The 23,172-nt window shown below is 46.3% G+C and overlaps 1 long non-coding RNA gene across 1 annotated transcript; it reads right to left on the reverse strand.

Annotated features, from left to right (window-relative positions):
* Positions 1-8,929: 8,929 nt before the first annotated feature.
* Positions 8,930-20,920, reverse strand: LOC105738723. Its single transcript, XR_001114568.1, has 3 exons — positions 20,832-20,920; positions 11,612-11,849; positions 8,930-9,962 (listed from the first exon to the last, which is right to left on the reverse strand). It is a non-coding gene; the product is annotated as an uncharacterized LOC105738723 (long non-coding RNA).
* Positions 20,921-23,172: the final 2,252 nt, after the last annotated feature.

The raw sequence follows: 23,172 nt of genomic DNA on the forward strand, positions 1-23,172 counted from the left end.
GGCGACAGAGCAAGACTCCACCTCAAAAAAAAAAAAAAGAAAAGAAAAAGAAAAAAGAAAAAAAAGTGGGGGGTTATTTTGAAGATTAAGTGTTTTACTGCCTATAAAAACTTAGAATAGCGCCACATAAAACAGTCAATAAGTGCTAATTATCATCATTTTCATCATCTTCATCCTCATTATCATCAACCCGGCTGGTGAAATTATTGGTGAATTTAATTTACTTCTTTATATTTTTTATTGCCTAAAGCATCTACAATGATCATATATTATTATTACAATGAGAAAAGATGGAACTTTTTTAGAGAAAGAAAAGAGCCCTGATACTGCCTTCCACAACCTCGGTGGGGAGAGAGAGCAGAGAGATGAAGTCACAAAAGGGAAGGGCCACTCTCCAACCGAAATTCGCCTTCTTTGTAACTACAAAATGGTGGAGGTGAAGGTTGGGGTTTTTTCTCCCCCCATCTTAGCACACAGAGAAACATGACTTTTGCAGAGCATACAGACCTGGCTTCAGGCTGAGGACGGGGTGACCGACTGTCCCAGTTGGCTTGGATGTGGGACTTTGAGTGCAAGTTGATCACTGGAGTTGAGGGAGCAGGTTTTCAGGCACACCTGTGACCCCTGCTGGGCACACCAGCTGGAGCTCTGAAATTTTTGCTCTTCGGCCGAAGATTTAAACCATACCCACAAAGCGAGGCAGGAAGCACTCTCAGTGCTCTAGGAGAGAGTTTTAAAAGTACTGGAGTTGGAGGCCAGCCTGGTGGCTCACACCTATAATCCCAACACTTTGGAAGGCTGAGGCAGGAGGATCACTTGAGATCAGGAGTTTGAGACCAGTCTGGACAATATGATGAGACCTTCTCTATACAAAAAAAGCATCAAAAAATTAGGAGGCCATGATGGTATGCACCTCTAGTCCCAGGTACTTGGGAGGCTGAGGTGGGAAGATCTCTTGAGCCCAGGAGGTTGAGGCTGCAGTGAGCTGCAATTGTGCCACTGCACTCCAGTTTGGGAGACAGAGCAAGACCCCCTTCTCAAAACAAACAAACAAACAAAAAAAAAAAAACAGAGAGAGAGAGAGAACTGGAGTTGGAATGAAAAAGGAAATGAAGAAGCAGTCAGGTCCATTCCTGGTCCTTTTTGTGGAAGATCAACCTTGCTCTTAAGACAAAGCAACATCGTTGGAGACCCTGGCAATGTACTATTCTCTGTGCTGTGGTTTCTAAAAGGATGCTCTCACCAAAGGCACACGTAGTGGAGTCCTCGGGAAGCTGCACTGAGCACCTAGAGCCAGGGGGGTCCAAAGAAATGCCTCTTCAGCACCTTTAAAATGAATGATGCTCCACGAAGGAGAATGCCAATGAAGAGGTGGGAGCAGCTTGAGAATTTAGAGCAGAAATCGCAAGCAAATTTTACAGAGAAGCAATGCGGGAGCAGTTTTGACTGATCCCTCCAGGAAATCTCCAGGAGCGGGCAGTAGCTATTTTGTTCCAGTTGCAGTTGAATTTGCCCAAGGTCACATAGCTGGGAAACTGGGAGCCAGGAGCCAGGAGCCAGCAGGGACTTCAGGCCACAGGCCACAGCCTCTCTCAAAGGAAGCGTGGCTTAGGATTGAAGAACCACCCCAAAAGCAGGGAAGTGGGGAGCAGGAAGGGTGCTGACCCACAAGCTATAGGAGACGGTGCCATGGAAAGGGCTGTGTATCAGTTTCCTTTGACTGCCATAACGAAGTACCATAAATTTACTAGCTTACACAACACAAATGTATTCTCTCACAGTTCTAGAAGTGCAAATGGCAAAAGGCAGGGCCTCTCTCCCTCCGAAGGCTCTAGGGGAGGATGCTTCCTTTTCTCTTCCAGCTTCTGGAAGTGGATCCTGGCATTCCTTGGCTTGTAGCCACATCGCTCCAATCTCTGCCTCCACCTTCACAGGGCTTTCTTCTCTTCTCCCTGTGTCTCTCTTCCGTATGTATCTTACGAGGACAATTATCACTGGACTTAGAGCCCAACTGGATGATCCGGGAGGATCTCATCTTGAGATGTTTAACTTGCTTATCTCTGCATTCTTTTTTCCAAATGAGGGTGCATTCACAGATTCCAGGGGTTGAGACAGGGACATGTCTTCCTGGAAGCCACCATTTCACCCGTTATAGCCTGGGGACAAGGAGTGTTCGAAAACCAGGCACCAAGTTGTCTGGGTTTATTCCCAAGAAGGCACATTCTGCTGAGCTTGAATCTGATCGGGGTTCTGATTTACAATTATCTGCCACCCCTCAACTCTGCCAGCAACCCTAAAATGGTTCACTGCTCAGCAAGCACTCACACTCTCTGCAGTACCTTTCATGACCTTCTCTGCTCTCTGTAAACCACTGCCCCTTACCTCCCTGTCACTCTCAGCAAATGACCTTTCTGCTGCTTAGCAGAGAAAATAGAAGCTATCAGAGAAAAACGCCCTCATTTTCCCATCCCCAGCCCCCAGTACTTTCCTCCCTCTGCCCTAGCCTCTCCTGGGTCCCTCCATTTCCGTAAGAATGGAATTTTCTCCTCCAGCCCAGGTTAAATGATGCCACCTGGTTGAGTTCTCAGCCCTCCCATTTCCTGAGGCACCTGCAAATCATCCTAGCTATCTTCTCTGGCTTCAACATCTCCTGCGTTTGTGGAACTCTCCCCCATTATTGAAACACAGGCATTTTCTTCCACCTTAAAATCGGAAAAAAAAAAAAAAAAAAAAAAAAAGCAAATGCTCTCCCTGCACCTCACTTCCACTTCCAGCAAGCAGCTTCCATCCTTCCCAGGCGAGCTTCTCCTTGTATTATCTGCATTTCCTGCCTCCATTTCCTCCCTGTCCACACAGCCCCCTCCACCTAAGGGGTCTACATGCTTCCAGGCCACTAAATCCAAGGGTCTTTCCAGGCTTCATCTTCTCCAGTAGAACTGGCCAGTAATAACCCGTCCTGCCTAACTGTAATATTGTATGGTCTTCAATTCTGTGACTCCATGTTCTCCTGGTTTTCTTCCTACTTCTTTGGCTACATCTTCCCAGGCTTTTGTTCATAAGTTGATTCTCCACAGGGCATGTAAATATTAGAGCTCAGGATCCCTCCTTTTTCACTCTAGTTCTTTCTGGGCAGTCTCCCCGCTGGGGCTCAAACTGCAGTCTACGTGACCACCACTCGCAAATGCTAATCTCCACCTTCAGAGATCAGGTATCCAACAACCTAGCCCGCACCTGCTGGATGTTTTAAAGGCAGCTTACGCTCAAAATATCCAAAACAAAGTTTAAGATCATTTCTCCCACAAACCTGGGCCGTTTCCATCTTCCCCCATTTCTGTGGACAAAACACAGAATGGGCCTGGCTGGCCCATCTAGCCAGCCAGGAAAGTCATTGCCACAATCTCCTTCTCACTCCTCTTGGATCAGATTCAAAATGATGTCGCCATTGCAGGAAAGCCTCATTCTGTTTTTCTTTGTTTTGAAGAGTAGAAATGATGCTATGGGTATCTTGAGGCTTAAGAAATTCAGTAGAGGATGGAGTCTGAATTTTTAATAAAATGTTTCCCATTTCCGTGATTAGGATTCTTTTAGGGCCATTATCCAACGATCTATCTTGATTTACCTTGTAGCTGGAAACTCCAGGATTTATGATATTTCTTGGATCATGATTTCACAAGAAAAGATAATTCATGGAAAACCCTAAATCACTGTCAGACTCCGAATGCCTGCCATCCTTTCACAGTATAACCAACTGACTTACAATCTCTGCAAATAAAACCACATAATGGTTACAAAATTTAAAAAAGGAGTTTTGGGGGGTGAGAAAATGACAAAGAGATACATGAAATGGAATTCCTAAGGAAGAATACAATTTCAAAAGTGTGATTTAAATAGATCTGAAAATGTTGGCGTTATTGTCATAGGTTTTTAAAAAAATCTATCTGAAAAGGTGTCACCAGAGAGAAGAGCAAGAAAAAGATATGATCAGGCCTGATTGTAGATAGATACAGAATAATGTATATGTTGGCTTAATTCTAAATGGAATAATAAAATAAAATTTACACTTCTAATTTTGTGTCTCATACATTACACATAGTAAAGAAATATTGGTCTGCTTTTTCCAAATAATGCTAATAGTCCAATTCTGTGCTAGGTTGTTCTTTATTGGGTCTATTGATCTCAAGTGGCTCTGGCCTAAAGACTTTGATCACTCTCTAGGCTGCAAAGGAAAAACTCTCTGTTCTATCTGGATGCAAGTGCTGAGTTCCTTAGTCTGTTGATCAAAGAATTTCAAGGAGGCTGGGCACGGTGGCTCACACCTGTAATCCCAGCACTTTGGGAGGCCGAGGCGGGCAGATCACCAGGTCAGGAGATAGGGACCATCCTGGCTAACACCGTGAAACCCTGTCTCTACTAAAAATACAAAAAATTAGCTGGGCGTGGTGGCGGGCACCTGTAGTCCCAGCTACTCAGGAGGCTGAAGCAGGAGAATGGCGTGAACCCGGGAGGCGGAGCTTGCAGTGAGCCGAGATTGCGCCACTGCACTCCAGCCTGGGCGGCAGAGCGAGACTCCATCTCAAAAAAAAAAAAAAAGAATTTCAAGGAAAATAAGATTTGGGCGTTATGCCAAGGTTTTGTGCTTTGTTTTGTTTTGTTTTACAAGCATTGGTGTCTCTCTTGGAATTTTTTCAGGATTATTTTCTCTCTACAACACAGAAATAGCCAAAATGCAGGTATCATCACCAAATGGCAATCTAGAGTTCCATCACCTCAAGATTCTTTCTTTTTAAAAGGGAAGTGGTATGGAGTAGGAAGCTTGGGATAATTGTTTTCAAATTTCATTTTCACCCCTTACTAGCCATGTGTTGGGCAAGTTACTGAATCTCTCTGAATTTTCACTTTTGTGTCTGTGAAATGGTAATAATCAACCTATATTATAGGTGTATTGTTAGGATTACATGGCATTATATACAAAAAGTACTAGACATAGTGTCAATATTCAAGAAACTTTAGTTTCCTTTTATTTTACTTTGATTATAGTATTTGAACTTTAATGATCATCCTTTTTGTAAACTTTTTTTTTCTTTTTTTTAATGAGATGGGTTTCACTATGTTGCCTAGGCTGATCTTGAACTCCTGGGCTCAAGAGATCTTCCCACCTCAGCCTCCTAAGTAGCTGGGATTGCAGGCATACACCGCTGCACCCGGCTTTCTAGGTACGGTGTACTTAAACATTTTAAGTACGCTATTTACAATTTGCTAGGAAATGCCCATCATGAAAGAATCATGAAAATTCTATCATGTGTATGAAACTTTTGCATGTTCACGGCATTTCACAACTGTAACACACCTCTTCCTTGAAGTCCCATGGGTTTTCTGTAATCCCTGCTGGCTTTATAGTTGAGTTCACAGAGGCACAAAGCAACCCACAAAGGGCTCAGTACCATTAACAACAGAACAGCCACCATGCAGCAAAGCAATCCAGTGAGCCAAACTCCTTTGCCAGAATATCTACACACCAGCCCTAAGGCTGAGCCGACAAAATCCAGCTGAATGCAACACTAGATCCCAAAGATGGTTTTTAAGCAATAAGAGTGGCGCGTCTTCATAGTTTGACCAATATTTATTTTGGTCCTACTATGGCTCAAGAGCTGTAGCGATGAGTAAAGAAGGCATGTTTCACTGGATTTCTATGCAATCATGGCTGTGTAGGAGTAGGACTAGAATGATGAGCACATAACAGGAAGATTTGACACGGTCTGGGAGGTCTGGAGCTGCTGCCTTGGGGGGGGAAGCATTGTCTAACATAAATGCTAAACAATGAGCATGTTATCAATTAGATGAAGCATGTATGCATCCCATGGTGTGGCTGGAACCCCATGGGGTTCTAGAAGAAGCTAGTGAGGGAGTCCAGGCCACAGGGTGTAGGACCTAGTTAAGGATGTGCCTCTATCCCAAGACCTAGGGGCCCACAATGAGTTGATGCATTCGACTACACTGGTCATGGGAACGGCAACTTGCTCCCCTCCCCCATAAAGAACATTCTAGTTAGCACAAGGTTATTTTAGTAAATGGCTGCCCTGCTTAGATGAGCCACTAGTCAAAAAATTCCATTTTATTAATCTGTAAGTGTAAGCCTAAAGTTAAACTGTTTCTCAGATGCTTAATGTCGAGTGACACCCTAAATGTCATGCCAGGCTGGCTGTGGAGAGCTGGTTCATTAGGATACCACGAGGGCTTCTAAAACTCAGATGCCCAGACCTCATCTTAGATCAATTAAATCATGCTCCTGGGGGAGTGGGACCCAGCATCAGTATATTTCTTTTCTTTTCTTTTTGAGAAGGAGTTTCGCTCTTGCTGCCAGGGCTGGAGTGCAGTGGCACACCCTCGGCTCACCGCAACCTCCACCTCCCGGGTTCAAGCGATTCTCCTGCCTCAGCCTCCCGAATAGCTGGGATTACAGGCATGTGCCACCACGCCCTGCTAATTTTCCATTTTTAGTACAGACGGGTTTTCTCCATGGTGGTCAGGCTGGTCTCGAACTCCTGACCTCAGGTGATCCACCTGCCTCAGCCTCCCAAAGTGCTGGGATTACAGGCGTGAGCCACCGCGCCCAGCCAGCATCAGTATATTTCTTAAACTCCTTAGGTGATTCCAATGTGCAGCCAAGTTTGGGAAGCTGTGAACCAAGATTCTCTTCACCTTGCGTCTCTCCTTCCCCCCAAGCAGGAGGAAGGAATGAGTAGCAGTGACCATCCATGAAACGGATTCGAGACTTTCTTTTAGCTGAAGATGAGAGTAGATAGTGGAAGACGAGCCTGTCCAAACACCATCTGCAGACGAAGGAGCGTCTACAAAACACATGAGGGACCTAGAAACCAACAGACCCATCCCATCTCTCTCGGGTTCAGCAATTCTTTTCTTCCTCGGAGGGCGTTTCTGATGGGACAAGCTGGGCCCGGGCGGATTCTCACCCCACCACCCCAACTCCAGGCTTGAGTGCATCTGCCGCCAATGGTGACTTGGGTGGCGCGCTCCGCAGCAGAAAGCCGTGCGCCCTCGGCGACCCGGTCCCTGCGCTCCGGCGCCCGCAGGTCCTTGCTCCCGGCTTCTGCACCTCCCGCTCCGGGACATCTGGCTGAGCCGCGCCTCCCTCTCCCCGCAGCCTCCGCCCGCCCCGCCTCCCCTCCCCACCCTTCCCTTGTTTGGGGCGGTAAGGTCAGAAGCGTTCAACAATTCAACGTGGGAAGTCTCTCGGAGGAAGTGCCCGGTCATAAATTTCACCCAACAAGAGGCTCCCATCAAGCTTGAGCTTGTTAGGAAACCTCCCAGTCGCTAATCGAGGGTTAGGCAGCTCCAGGGCAGGTGGGCTCAGGGGCAGCCAGGGAGCAAGGATGAGGGCCTGGGGCTGCGGGTGCAGAGGGTTGTTGGGGTCCAGGTGTTCGGTGCCTTGCGCGCGTGGCTGTCGCTCTGCCCCTGTGGTATTGCCCGGCTGTATCACAACCCTTAGATGTGTCCAAACGGTCCTTGTGTGTATAAGACACACACCCACGCACATTTGGGAGAGGGGGGTAGTCAGTGTCTCTTTACATTGCAGCGGTACCTTAAACCCCGCCTGGGTTTGAATGTGATGATGGTTCCCAGAAAAAAACAAACAGACCAGAGGTTAAAGACAGAGTTCTAGGCCCAGCCCTTGCTGTGTGACCCTAAGTGAGTCACTGTATGTCTCTGAGCCCCATTTCCCACTGCGGAGTGACGGAGTTGGAGGGTCGGTGGGCGTGAGGCAGCTCTAAGTCCCCCTGGGCTCTAAAGGCCTCTGGTCTTTGCCCCTCCTCCCTCTCCCTGCAGCACCAACAAGGTGAAAGAAGGGTCTTACCGAATTCAGCCTTTGTCCTGCTGCCATTTGTCATGGGAAATCTTTCCAGGGACTGGCACTCTGATTTGGTTGGAAAGCCAAGGGTATTGAGCCCACATCAATAGAAGGAAGGTTTGCAAGCCAAGTCTACACCTGCCCTGTGCCGTACCCAACAGAGGGGAGACAGTCTGGGGATTATTTACTCCTGGAACTTTTGCTGCAATAAATAAAGCAATGCTGGAGGCTTGAAGGAGTTTAAAGACTAACAGGGGAGATAATAATTGTTACTGTACACCAGTCAGGGTTCTAAGTCCTTTGCATAAATTAACCCACTTAAGCCTCCCAACAGCTCCCTGAGGTTGGATACTATTATTAGCCCATTTTTACAGATGGGTAAACTGAGGTACGGGGGGTTAAATAATTTGCCTGAGATCATACTACAGGGAAGCGGTAGTATGGAAGTATGGAAGCGGTAGAGAGGAGACTTGAACCCCTGAAAACACAACGAGTAGCCCTGGGCCCCCGGCAAAAATGACACTTCCTATCCTGGGGACAGAGGGAGACAAGTCCAGGCATCCCAGAGAGCAGGAATCCCAGAGCAAAGGCCAGGAGTGGGACCGCAGGCAGAGTAAGGGGCCCAGTTGGCTGGTGCGCCGCCCTGAGGATCGGATGTCTCTCTGGGGCATTGTGTCGACTTAAAGCTCTCAGCTCAGATTTTCCATCAGGCCCCAGAAGAGCCATTTTGGGGCAGCACAGAGACCTCAGAGGAACGAGCTCAACTGAGCAGCTGTAGTTTGCAAAAGCTGCTGACCAGGCAAGCTTCACCCTTCAGACCAAAAAGAAAAATCCCCTCTGGAGCCTGAATTGTTCGGCAAAAAAAGATAAACGTATAAGCCAGTCCCAGATCTTAGAGCACCTCAATGGGACAAGGAACCCTTAAAAGAATAAGCCATTCTTGTTACAGCTTTTGAATTGTGATGGCTTTTGCCTGCAATATCTGTGTGTTGATGGCAAAATCATTATTTTGAGATGAACTATCTGGATAACTGTCGGAGAGAAACTGCAGGCTGCATTTCACCACTGATGCTCTCTGCCTTATGCATGTGTTGCACGTATTCCCACCAGTTGGCGGTAAACTTTTGCATTTTTCAAGCCTCTCAGAGGACCGACCCACTTGCTGTGCAGTGTCAGAAGCTCAAGAGAGAAGCCAGAAGAAAAAGACACAGTAGCCTGTAGCCTTCAGTGCACATCTGCAAAGAATGCATGCCTATTGCCACTATTGCATTCTGCCCGGGGCTCTATTCATTCATCTTCTAAGCCAAACTTCTGCCAAGTCCCCTCACTTGTCCGTCGAACATTTCCGTACGGGCTAATGTTTTTCCATCTTACCTCGCCAAAGTTGTTTATATTCTCCCTGAGTGACAGAGCAAACAAAAGCCGGTCAAAAGCAAACAAATAGGGTCTTCTGATAATTGAACCACTTTTGAATCTTTCATTGACAACACCTCCACACCGAAGAACACCTGCAATAGGTATCAAGCATAAATGCTTCTTCATCAATGGTTGCTTGCATCGAAAAAGGCTCAGAAAGATAGGATCCCTAACTGTTCCCTCAGAAAAGCGTTTGTTTCAGCTCATCTGGGATGGGAGAGCCCATTTCTTCCTGATGTGTGTCACTTGGAGGCCTCCAACCTGCAAACATCAGGATAGCTGCTTCCCTGCAAAATTAGGCAGCTGCAGGTTGACTTGAATCTGTGTCTCCTGATCCAGAATGTGGGACGATGCAATTGAATAAGTGTGGGATGCTTTCTTCATAGAGTAATTCTACACGATGACTTCCTACAGACACACACACTGAGAGAGAGACCAAGAGAGGATAAATTTGGGATAAAAATGCCACAATCTCATGGCCTCAACACCAAACTGGTGCTGATCCAATTCGTCCCGAAATGAAATGTGATGTTTCTGAATTCCTTCTGGCTGCCACTGAAAGCCCCTGCTTTTCCTGGTGACTTCGGGAGGCTGCGATGTGGTGGGGGTGGGGCACGGAGTGCTGGGCGCTAAGCTCCCTCCTGGCTTCACATAAAGGAAGTAAAATCAAAATCCAAGCCTGAAAAAAAAGAAAAAAAGAAAACTAAATTTAATTGGCTAGGAAACAGGATTCCTGGGGCCTCTGCTTTCCCAGCTTCCAGAGAAGGATTTAGGCTGGGACACTTCCCCGCCCTCAGGACAAAAAGAAAAAAAAAAGGATTAAATTCGGGTTGGGTCTGGCTAGTACAAATTGCATGCAGAGTATACAGTTGCTTTGCATATTGCATGTGCTTTCATGGAGAGGGAAAACGAGGGAAGAGGGAGGGCAGGGACACTAAAGAGGGGAAAAAACTAAAAACAACTTGCTGTTTTCATATGGTCGGATAGAACTGTTTTGTCTCTGTAACTGTGCAGAATGTCAATGGTAGGCACCGTGTCGTGACAAGATTTTTTTTTTTTAAGTTAAGCTAAGCTCACACCCGAGCTGTAGCCCCCCGAGGTACTGCAGCTTTAATTGTGTTCAGTATGATCTACAGAACAATATGTCTTGATAAATCTGAATGGCAACCCAGCGCACGGTTCCCCTTGGCATTGCTGCAAAGCCAGGCCTCGCTTTAGTGAACCCGTTCAGGAATGTGGGTTAATTCGCCGACCCTTTTTACCCCCACAGCTCTGTTTTTGTGAGGTTGGCAGAAACTGACACGTTTTCTTTTGCTTAATTAAGTTGTTCAGTAGAAGGCTGGTCAAACAGTTGCATCTACGTGGGGAGTCTGGAGATGCACAGAAAGCCGTGGGCGTTTCCAACATAAAAAGGGGGATTCTGTTATTGTTTGGGTGTAGACGGGTCATTTTTTCAAAGTTACTGCTGCCTGAGTGACCACAACCCTGTGCGCAGCCCTGAAAGGACATTAAAGCTGCTTAAATACAACTACCTTCGGTTTATTTTTTAAAAGAGAGAGAGAGAGAAAGAGGGAAAGAACAAGCAGGAGAGAAACGAAGCGGTCCCATTTATGTAGCATTTTATTTCTTTCCGGACTTTTTTTTTTTTTAAGGCAAAGAGTGGGCTCATTTGCATAAGAGATGCCCATACATTATGAATTACAGCTAGTATGATCAAACTCTCTTTCCAATCAGTAAAACAAAACTGGTACCATACCCATAGAAATTGCACTGGCCTTCTGAACAGAGGAGTGGGATCTAATCACCCTTATGCCAGACATTGGGGTTAGGAAAATGTCTAAAATCCCCGTTGATGAAATTCCGCTTTCGTTCCTTGGTGATGTTATGACAACCACACACAGTATCAGTCTCATGGATTCTCAAAGGAACTGAGGGCCTGATTGGAGGCCTCCTCCATCACATCTCTGTCCCTTTTTGAAGCCTCCTATATTTCTAATTCAAATCACCTTTATCATTGATATGCAGATCCCCCTGATTTTCTATGGATATTTGGTCCCAGCAAGAGTTTTTCTTATTGCACGTACTGTGTGATATATTTAAGAGGAGGCATGTGGAGGCACTGGCACCTGGACTTTGGGGTCCTAGTGCTAACAATGGCCTTGGTCTACTGTATGCCCTGAGTTGTTTCTATTGATGCCACTGTGCCTCAGTTTATCCATAACAGCAGATGCTCATTGTGGGTACTTAACAGGCACCTAATACATACATTTCTGAGTTTAAGCTGCCCTCTTTCTCCCTTGGCAATAAAGCAATAATTAGAAAACTCACTGATCCCGCAGCACCTGGCACCGTCATTGTGCTGATAATCAACACCATGATTTTCAGCAGTTATGAAGCCCGGGAGCCCATTGGTGAAGCATCAGGCTTGCAGGGCTGCTCAAGGGGTGTTTGTACATACTTGGTCTTGCAGAGAGCCATTATGCCTGCTTGGAAGCCAGGCACTCCAATTTTCTCCCAGGTCCCAGAACTGTAGCTTTTGGAAAGCCCAAAGATCAGCCTCTTCCTTCTAGAGAGAGAAAACACTGCAGGGTCAAACATTTCAAGAGACTTCACCATGATTTTTCACTTCTCTTAATATACAAGAAACAGTAGGCAATTATTTGATTGATGTTAGTTGCATGAATGGCAAAATGATTCTCAGGCCAAAGAACAATCCATTTTGGAGTATAAATGACTTGGATCAGCAGTCTACATTGATATCAGTTGTTTTTTATTAAAAAAAAAAAACAGGGTCTGACTATGTCACTCAGGCTAGAGTGCAATGGCATGATCATGGCTCACTGCAGCCTCGATCTCCTGGACTCAAGCCATCCTCCCATCTCAACCTCCTTAGTAGCTGGGACTACTACAGGCATTCACCACCACACCTGGCTAAAGCTTTTTACTTTTTATAGAGATGTGGTCTTGCTAAATAGTTGCCCAGGTTGGTCTTGACTCCTAGGCTCAATCAATCCTCCCACCTCGGCCTTCCAAAGTGCTGGGATTACAGGCCACCATGCCCAGCCCAGTTTTTCATTACAAGCAATACCTGCTTACTCCTCAGATTTTTGCCAGAGTTGATTATAGATTTATACTCAAGACACCAAGCTCCTATATTTAGGTTGTGTATATTCAGGTTCCCAAAAATACACAAGAAGTTGCCCAGATTTCAAGGCACTTCCAACCTCTAAGTAGAGAGGATGGGGAGATTTCGAAGGCCTGTTTTGCACAACCATTCCCAAATGACTTATTACTCTGAAGAACCAAAGTCTGGCTGCACAAAGAAATGCAGAATGCTTCCCCCGGTTCTGGTGGTCAATGTTTAAGGACCACACAGGACACCAGTCCGCAGTGTCCCTATCTTACTTCTCCCTCATCGAGGAAGACCCCAGAATCTGGGTCTGGTCCACCGATCTTCACGGTCTTAGAGCCACGATACTTAGGTCACCTGCCTTACTTTCAAAAAGGCCAAACTCAAAACTACACACAAGTCTCACATACACTTTTAAATTGCAGCTGACGGGCTGGTCTTAGCACCTCTTAAAGAGAGAAGTTGTGGGAAGTGAGAGAAGGCCTGAGCAGATGGGAGCCGAGATGGCCGGGCGGCAAGTGGCTGCCAGAGTCACGCCACCTGGCTGTCTTCCCACAGTCTGGAGGGGGTGTGTGTGGCTGGCAGTTCCATTCCCGCTTGAGGTGGCGGGCCCTCTCCCCCTTTCCAATTCCCTGACAGCCCGGGCAGATTTTCCTTTGGCTTTTGAAAATCCAGGACATATTATTCCTCAAAGTCGCCAAGTTCCAGCTGCTAGAGAGAGCCAGCCTTTTGCTCTGTTGCCCCACCATCAAGCCTACATCTTTACACCCAGGGAAACAGAAGGCCTTCCTCCATGCGGGCAAGCCCACAAGAGTTCGGATGCTGCCGCTCGGGTCCCGCAGACAGAGGGGAGGATTCACAAGGGCTGGCCAGGAGCCATCCCACTAGCCCTGGCACTTGCAGCTCCACATGGAGCTCTGCGGCTCTTCAGGACAAAGAGGAGTGTTTTTATCAGCCCAACGTTCTGCTGACAAATGCATAATAAACTGACAGAAAGCTACCAAGCAGCATTTCAAAACCCCCAGTTACAGGGGAGGCCAAGCCTGAGTGGAGATGGTCACTTTCTGCAGGTGTTCGGCCAGTGTCCCTGCATTTGCATGCATTTGCATATACTGTCAAACAGTTGGCTGACAGAAAGTCTGAGGAGGTCTGGACACAGCCCAAACCTGTCAGTGGCTTTCTCCTTGCCAGTCAAGGTTGGCTCTGGTTGCAATTAAGGCAGGAAACGAATACTTCTGACATTGCAATATACCCAGCCACAGCTGGGCGAAGTTAAATGGAAAAGTGTGCTTTATTTAGAAAGACAAGATGCATGCTGGAAAAAAAAAGATGGGGAAGGCCAAGAGTGGTAAATGCTCAGAAAGTGACACTCCACACTCATTCTGCAAAAGGAAACACATATTTTTCAGTCCTTCCAGGTTGCTGTGCTGTGGTGTTATTTGTTGTTGTTGTTGTTGTTGCTTGGGGTGAGTGAGCAGATTTCCCCACTGAGTGAGGCCAATTCAGCATGTGAGAGGAGATTGCCAGACACTACACGTTTTATCTTCAGAGTATCATCTCAGGAAGCAGGGAGGAAGCGCATCCCCAAATCGCATTTCCGTGACACACATGCTACCCCATAAGGCTCCACTGTTCTGTTCAGTGTTGGCAAATAGGTAGCCATGGCTTGGAGGGGGTGAGAAAATTGGAGGGGGCCGAGCACAAGCATCATGTTGTCCCCCCACCGCCCTGCACAAGGGTTACAGCTCATATTAGCATATGGATTGCCATGGGAAAGAAACAAAATCAGAGCCTTCACAACTGTAAGAGTGAATGGCCTCAAGAGATGGAGGGGGCGGGGAAGGAAGAAAGCCGGAGAGAAAGGTTGTTGTTGTTCTTGTTGTTTTTATGAGATTTATATTTTTGGAGGCCTGTGTCCTTCTCAGATGTTGTTTTACAGATTCTTTAAGCGAGACCTAACAATTTATTAAATACTTCATCTCTAAACAGTGGTGGGCACTAGAGTTTCATGAGCAGCAAACAATAGATTCTGTTTATTCGCCAACAATACAGACACTGTTTAGCTCCGGACTGCAAGTGGCTGAGCCATCTGGCTCATATCTCCACAGTAAAACATTGTCCGTGACACAAAAAATGACTACATCCCCAGGACAAACTAGTGTGACCTCTAAATAAAGCCTTCCTCTGAAGCTATGATATCACACTGCACAGGGGACACCAGCACAATTGAATCTGGTCACCAAAAGCCCAAGTGAGATAGGACTATGTAAATGGAATTTTATAGGAGACTTTTTGTCCTCCGTGGCAAACCATCCAGATCCGTCCACAGCACTGAAACATCTTTTTCATTCACCCCTGGGACAACAGTGTGGTTCTATTTGGCGATTGGCAGTCCTCTTTCTCCCGCGCCCTACCCAGGAAGCACACGTCCGTGTTCCCGAGGCAGCACCTGCAGCCTTTGCTTCCAACAACTTTTCACTGATGGGGGCCCCACCTGCACCAGCCTTTTTGCTGATATTTCGGAAACAAGCGGCCCTTTCTCCTCCCTGCCAGGGAGAAGGCCCAAGTTTGCCAGCTTCTTCACAAATAGCCAAACAAGTCACTCTCAGCCTTGCACCACCTGAATGCCCGCTTCACGAGGCAAACAAGTATACACACACACACACACAGACATACACACACAGACACACACACACACACACACACTCCAGCACCCTGTCCAAGAAAGGGGCCATTTCAATGGAAGAAGTGTCATTCTCCGGAAAAGACCCAATTCAGTCTCCACGACCAAGGCATTTGTGTGGCTGTTTGGTGGGAAAATTTCATTATAGAAATTGAGACATGATGAAGAACAGACCAAAAAGCTGGCTCGGCTTAAGCCTTCCACCTGTTCCAATTCCTGTTTGTTTTGTTTTTCAGAGCGAGAAACCCTGACCCACTCCTATGCATAAAACATTTTGCACACAGGATGCTTCATAAAATACAATCTCTCAGTGATTTCCCCATGCAAGCAGGTATTGGACCATTTTGCAGCTGGAGCCACCTGAGATAGGACACACGCAGCACCTTGTTGGAGATGGACAGGGGAGGGTGAATTCCTGCGTGAACTTTTGCCAGCCCTGTCATCTCACACAAACTACTTAACTGCTCAGCACCCATCCTCAGGTGTAAAAAAGGGATTACATTTCCTTCTTCACAGAAACTAAATTTGGAAAATAGATGAGAAATGCTTATCATAATGCCTTATATATAGTGAGGGTTTAATAAATGGAAGCTCTTACCATAATGATAACAGATAATGGTAACATTGTTTCTATGACTCCTGGAATTTCAGTGGGAAAACAGCTTCCAGAATACCAGTCACTCATTTAAATAAACATTGACCCTTGATAATAGTAACATTTATTGGCCAGGTACAGTGGCTCATGCCTGTAATCCCAGCACTTAGGGAGGCCGAGGCGGGTGGAACACTTGAGGTCAAGAGTTTAAGACCAGCCTGGTCAACATGGTGAAACCCTGTCTCTACTAAAAATACAAAAATTAGGCAGGTTTGGTGGCAGATGCCTGTAATCCCAGCTACTCAGGAGACTGAGGCAGGAGAATCGCTTGAACCCGGGAGGCGGAGGTTGCAGTGAGCAGAGATTGAGCCACTGTACTCCAGCCTGGGTGACAGAGTGAGACTCTGTCTCAAAAAAAAAAAAAAAGTAACATTTATTATCATCATTACCATTTAGCATTCACCCTTGCCATTATTTGGCAAAGTTGCATTAGAAACTGCACTGCTATTGGACTTATCCTCTTCCTATTTCTGAGGTAGAGCTTTCTTCATGAGGCATGAAAATGGCCAAAATTGTCCATTGTTATTTCTGTAGCAGTCATAGTCATTTGTTTTTAAAAAATGAGAATGCACAGTTGCTGTATCTTAAGTATAAAGTCATAGGGATGGCTTGATATCGTAAAATGATTTCTTTCCTTTTGCTTCAGTTCCAATTAATCCCAAGATTTTAATTGCTTGCAATTAATTTAGGAGTAATCTTTGCACTTACAACTGGCGGGTTTCTAGAAATGAAGCTGTTTGGTTGAAATTATGAAAGCTGATTTTTCCCAGTTAGTTGAGAGAACACAAACTGGACCCAGAGCCTAGGAAACAACTCTTTGTAAAAATGTCACAAATGCCAGCTGGGCATGGTGGCTCATGCCTGTAATCCCAGCACTTTGGGAGACCAAGGCAGGCAGATCATTTGAGGTCAGGAGTCTGAGACCAGCCTGGCCAACATGGTGAAACCCCATCTCTACTAAAAATACAAAAATTAGCCAGACGTGGTGATGCGTACCTATAATCCCAGCTACTCGGGAGGCTGAGGCAGGAGACTCGCTTGTACCCAGGAGGTGGAGGTTGCAGTGAGCCAAGATCCTGCCACTGCACTCCAGCGCGGGTGACAGAACGAGATTCTGTCTCAAAAAAAAAAAAAAAATCACAAATGCCATATTTAACCAACTGTAAACTGAGCTACAGGCCCTTGGCAGTCCAAACTTTGTGATAGGTATGTAAATCAATTTAACAGGACATGACGATATGGCTTCAGTTACCATCTATATAACTCCTCCAGACATTTTCAGTAGAAATTTAAAGTATTCCCAGGATATCAAAGCTAGTGGAAATTTCCATACGGAAAACCTTCTAGACTTTGTATTTTTGGAAGAATGCAAAACACTCACTGTTTACTCACAAATCTCCACCTCTGTTTTGTTAGCTTGTTTCATTTTGGTTTTGCCTTAATGCTTAAATGTGGAAGCTGTTGCACACGTTGTATTATTTCCATCAATACTGGTTAATTTCAGCAGGAAAACTGCTCCCAGGGTGACAGTCAACCATGCAAACAAATGCAGCCCTAGGAATCTGGGACCTATAAGAAGTCCAGCTAAGGACATATGTGAATCCAATTAAACTTAGAAATACACATTTTGGATGTGAGGGCAAGGTCAAATCCTCTCATGTGTTGTTGGGGTAAAGCAGGTTAAAATAACCTTTGTAGAGAGTAATTTGATAATCTCTACCAACATGTAAAATGTTTACACCCTCTGATCCAGGAATTCTACTTCTGGGACCATATTCTACTGAGCTATTCCTTCAAAGTGTGCAAGAACACATGTACAAGAGGGTTGATTATATTATTCCCAAAAATGAAACATGATAACCTAAGTTTCCATCAATAGAGCATTGTTTGAATAACTTACAGTGCATGGGTTAAAAAGAATGATGGGGAGCCATATGTATAACATGCCCTATAACTACATCTATATCTGTATGTTTCTATATAAAATTACCTAGAAGAGGCTGGGCACAGTAGCTCACACCTAAAATCACAGCACTTTGGGAGCCCAAGGTGGTCAGATCATTGGAGCCCAGGAGTTCCAGACCAGCCTGGGCAACATGGCAAAACCCTGTCTCTACAAAAAATACAAAAATTAGCCAGGCATGGTGGAGCATGCCTGTAGTCCCAGCTACTTGGGAGGCTGAGGTGGGAGGATCACCTGAGCCCAGGAGGTCGAGGCTGCAGTGAACCATGATGTGCCACTGCAGTCTAGCCTGGGCAACGGAGTGAGAACCTGTGCCAAAAAAGTAAAAATAAAAACAGAATTATCTAGAAGAATGCATGCCATGCCATCCAGAAGATGAAAAGAGGATTTAGTTTTTACAGAATGCCCTTTGGTGGTATTTGCGTTTTTTAAAACCAAAAAGTCATAATCCTTTTGGACTTTAAAGTACCATGGGTACCACAAATTAAAAAATACATTTCCCGGTCACTGTTCATTGTCAGGCTGCTGATATTCCTTGGCATAGGGGACATGAAATTTACAAGGGAGAAGGAAAGAAGAGCTGGCCAGCAAAACTTCCTGGATGCCCACTGTGAGAAGGTGTTGACGCCAAAGGCTGAGGGAGTTACGGCCAAAGAGAAAAACTAATCCCTTACCCTCAGGGACTTACCATGGCATAAGAAGTCTGTGGCTAAAATAAATATAATATGGAAGTGCTGAGTGATTTGACTTACCCGATCTGTGGGTTTTAATTGTCTGTGATTTGTTGGTTCTGCAACAATACAAGCCAATCTAATGTAGTGCTCAAGAGCTGAGCTCTGAGGTTCAGCTATGGCCAGCTCTGCACTTACTGGCTGGGGAATTTTGCTACTTAATATCTCTGGGCTTCAGTTTCCTTCTCTGTAAAATACTTGGATTATCTACCTCACAGGGCTGATATAAAACACTTAACACAGAGCCTGGTGTCTACTGCATACTAGGCACTACGAATCTAGCTATTGTTTTGTTATTGTTGCTATAATATTTATATTATTATTATTACACAGCTAATTTATGTGTCCACTGCCCTTCGTGCAGGAGGGACAGCACGGTGTAGTCTGTATTTCTGAGGATTCAGGGACTCACCTGGGTAGGCTCGGGTTTTCAGTTACCCGTTTGTGCTTCAGCAGCCACACTCTTGGCCCACACCCCTGATCTGCATTTTCAACACGGCAGACTGGGGTAGGGATCTACGGCCATGGAACAAAGGCAGGTTCGCTTGTAAATGCTGAGGCAGAAACAGGCAGTTATTTAAACAAGATGGCATTAAATCGACAAAAAAAGTCCCCGCCATGCCCAGAGCCAGTTCCCAGGTGACCCTGGCCCGTGGGATGGCGTCTCCTGCCAAGGACACAGGGCTCCCCTCCCCGGGGCAGTTTGTGGCAAAGCTGGAGCTGGTTTCAGTGTTGAGACACCCCTGCCTCCCCCGCTGCCTTCACCGGATAGTGTTTCCATTTCTTCCTGGGTTCCTCTTCCATCCTCCTGGCTTCATTCCGGTAATTCACACATGGCCCTCCCTCATGGGCCACCGTACTCTCCACCCTACGTGGCCTTTTTGCAGTATCACCTGCCTTCACTTGACTGATTCTCTCACTCTTCCAATTCCAATCCCCACAAGAAGAATTTAGAGGGTCCCACTCATCTTTTCAAGTTAGGAAAACCAGTCAAAAATTATCAGCAGGTGGTATAGACAGCAGCCATTTAAGCCTATTAAGGGGCGGTGGGTGGGCAGGCCATGACTGACACCTCTAGCAACCAATGAAACTGAGGAAAGAGACTCTTCTGCCTTCCAATTGGTCAGCACTGCTTTTAAAGGCCCTGAGCTGATGAGACGCTGTCCGCCCACCTTGCAGGTGGAGAGGGCACCTGGGGCCAGTGGAATGTTTGGCTCTATTTTCTGAAACTAAAATATAATTATATTTGCCTGTGATCTAGAAAGCACATGCCTTTTTTCCCATAGCTATTTTATTATCAGCTGTAAGTCATAGCAACCATGACCCAAGTCATTTTTGTACGTTTATCTTGTTTTTATTACTAATACCAATGTTTTACCTACATGCAGTCTCTTACCTTTGACAAACTTCTTTCATACATTCTAATTTGGATAATATACGAAATGAAGCATATCTTATTCTCTCCTTTCCATAGAGAAAGAGAATGAAGCTCAGAGAGGTTGAGTAATTTGCCCAAAGTCACACAGCTAGAAAAGTGAGACCGGGATTAGAATCCAACTTTTGGACTCTTAAGTCAGCCCTCCTTCCATGTTTTTGAATGTTTTATGGAGTATTCAGAAAAATGTTTCCCGAATAAATGAGATTTCACTTTCCCCTCTCTCTCATGTTTCCCATTTTGGAAACCTTTACAGTTTAAGGGTCAAGATAGTAGATAAAGTTTTTTAAAAAATAAACTTTCCACAAGTGCAGAAGTAATATTTCTTAATAGGAAAAGATTCAGGACAGATAATATGAATACACTGATGAAACAATAACTTATAAGATGGGCCTTGCAGGAAGTATAAGTGTCCCACACAAATTCTTGCTGTTGAAGGAATGCCCTGTCATTACAGCAGAGGGGGTCATAGACACAGGCTTTATGCCTCGTGCTGAATGTCTAACTGCACACAGAGTTGGTGCCCCATAGACAGAGCCTCTCACCCCTCCCCAGCCTCTGTGCAATGGAGACAGCTGTGTCTGCTCCTCTCTGGCCTCTGAGCAGAGATGAGTGACCCAAAAGGATAAGCTGGCTTTGGACTCTGTCCTCCTCCGGGGTATCAGAACTAGGCAAAAATCCTCCTGCACCTTGAATGTGGTGGCTCTGGGGACACTCTGGGTCCACATCCTTGCTTCTGGCCACATTTTTATGGTTCTGAAACTTATCACTGTGTGGCAGTTTGCCATAGAATGAGGAGAATGGGGTCATGGGGTCCCTGCCATGCCCAGAGCCAGCTCCCAGGTGACCCTGGCCCTGTGAACGAAGGTCACACCAAAACAAGGAAGAGCTTTCCTGCCCCACCTCTCTTCTCATATTTGGGGCCAGTCGGGTGGGGAGAAACCTTCTTACCACATGCAGCCTGTGTACTCCGCTCTGGTGGGGTAGCAAGGTCCTGCTGTGCACAGGTCAGGCCCCGGGTGTCCTCCTGCCCTCCACCCAGCCACTGACAAAAAGAGCTTTCCTTTGTTTTGCCTTGTGACCAAAGTTATTATATGCCTTAAAGGGGAAAGAGATTCTTATTCAAAATCACCCAGAAGCCATTCGAGGCAAACAACTCATCCAAGGGCAAGCAGGAAACTGCTGGCAGAGGCCAGCCAACCAGAACTGGGGCCCCTGGGCACTGGGTGCAGAGCCCAGTACCCTGAGGAAGCTGCCATCAAAGGAGTGGCTCATCCCAAATGATGTCGGCATTGACCAATGAAAACAAAAGCTGAGGTAGAGAAACTGTCAGAGGGGCCTCACCTTTCCAAGCCTGGGTACCAACACTCTGAGTCCTCGTTGGATCTTCTTCCAAAGACTGACCCCTGCAGGGAGACCCTCGGTGAGTAAAAAATATATAAACAAATATAAACAGGTCAGTGAGCCGACCAATTACATCTTATATCCGATGGGATAAAGCCAGTGTGTCAGGGCTGGCCATGGGCTGAAAAATGTGTGCGTAAGAATTAATGTGGAATCATGCTGGGCATGGTGGCTCAGGCCTGTAATCCCAGCACTTTGGGAGGCCAAAGTGGGCGGATCACTTGAAGCCAGGAGTTCGAGACCAGCTTGCCCTACATGGGGAAACCCCGTCTCTGCTAAAAATACAAAAATTAGCCAGGCATGGTGGTACAGGCCTGTTAATTCCAGCTACTCGGGAGGCTGAGGCAGGAGAATTGCTTGAACCCGGGAGGCAGAGGTTGCAGTAAGCTGAGATCGCACCACTGCACTCCAGCCTGGGCAACAGAGTGAGACTCTGTTTAAAAAAAAAAAAAAAGAATTAATGTGGAATCCACACATGTTGAATCAGAAAAATTTTGTACTGCCCCACTTCCCTTTAGCAGAGGAGGACAGGACAATGAAGAATCTATTGGCAAAATGGGGAAAACAGGCTACATCGCTTGCCAAGCCCCTGGAATTCTGAGAAGATGCTTCTCCTGTGATAGGGGTCACTGGTATGGCAAGAGGTTGACAATCCCTGGCCAAAACTCTGAAGGGGGTGGCATGTTTCTGCAGAAACCCAGCAGAGGGTCAGGTACCCCCAATGCACCCTCCTTCCTGGTAGCAAGCAGGGTCCCCCGCTGGAAGAGCTGCCTGTTTGGGGCAGGTTTTCTAAATATTAAAATGTCAGTGGCTGGGTGGAGGGCAGGAGGATTCCTGGGGCCTGACCTGTGCACAGCAGGACCTTGCTATCCCACCAGACCGGAGTACACAGGCCACATGTGGTAAGAAGGTTTCTCCCCACCCGACTGGCCCCAAATATGAGAAGAGAGGTGGGGCAGGAAAGCTCTTCCTTGTTTTGATGGCAGGCGAGTGTCTGTGGTCAGGAGCCATGGAGACTCGTGCCGCGGACTGCAAAGCCACCCAGCCATTTGGCCCAAGCTCCTGTGACCTGAAGAGCTTGTTTTGCCCTGTTCCCCCAGAGCCAGCAGCGCAGACCACAGCGGGCTCGCATTGTGTTAGCAAATGAAGAAATGCTTTAACAGGAATAGGCAAATTGTCATTTATTTTAAAGATTTACTTCTAACATAGAAACACAATGAAACTCCAGCTGTATTATCCACAGAACAACTACAGGGCTTACAGAAAAAATCCTCTTTCATCGTGCATTCAGCGTGGCCTGGCGTGTGAGCCCAGTGCAAGCCATGGACTGTGTTTCCAGAGACCTTATGCGCGGCTGCGCTCCAGGAGAGCACCTAAAGTCTAGGTCTGAGGTCTGGGGGAAGTGAGGCCCAGGCAATCCCTCTCCTGACCCTCTCTATATTGGATCCGATGTGTCTTCCACAAACTGGGAAGTTCAAGTTCCCCAGATTCTGGCTTTGGATAAGGGGAAGCAGGAACAACTCTACTTTTATATAAAGCTGGACATCTGTCCAAAATTGCTTCCTTGTTGCTGTGCCACTTGGGGACATGAACCAAGTCAGATGAGGCTTCATTTTGGCATCAACACCCCACATCCATCTCATTCAGCCAAGATCTGTCTGTCCTCCAGTTCCCGGTTCAGTCCTTGGTAAGAAACTGAATTGTCCTGGCTTCCAAGTGTGGCCCATGCACTCATCCAGGCCACAGGATCCCCTTGAAGGCTCCCCTGCCGCCCCACACCCACCCCATCTGGAAATTACCAAGTCCTTATGGACTTTGCTCTTTATTCATTCACAAAGAATGTAAGATTCCATTTTTTTAAGGACTGAATAGAAACTCCCAGCATCAC

Source organism: Nomascus leucogenys, chromosome 25 (genome assembly GCF_006542625.1).
Source record: "Nomascus leucogenys isolate Asia chromosome 25, Asia_NLE_v1, whole genome shotgun sequence".
Classification (NCBI taxonomy): Eukaryota; Metazoa; Chordata; class Mammalia; order Primates; family Hylobatidae; genus Nomascus; species Nomascus leucogenys.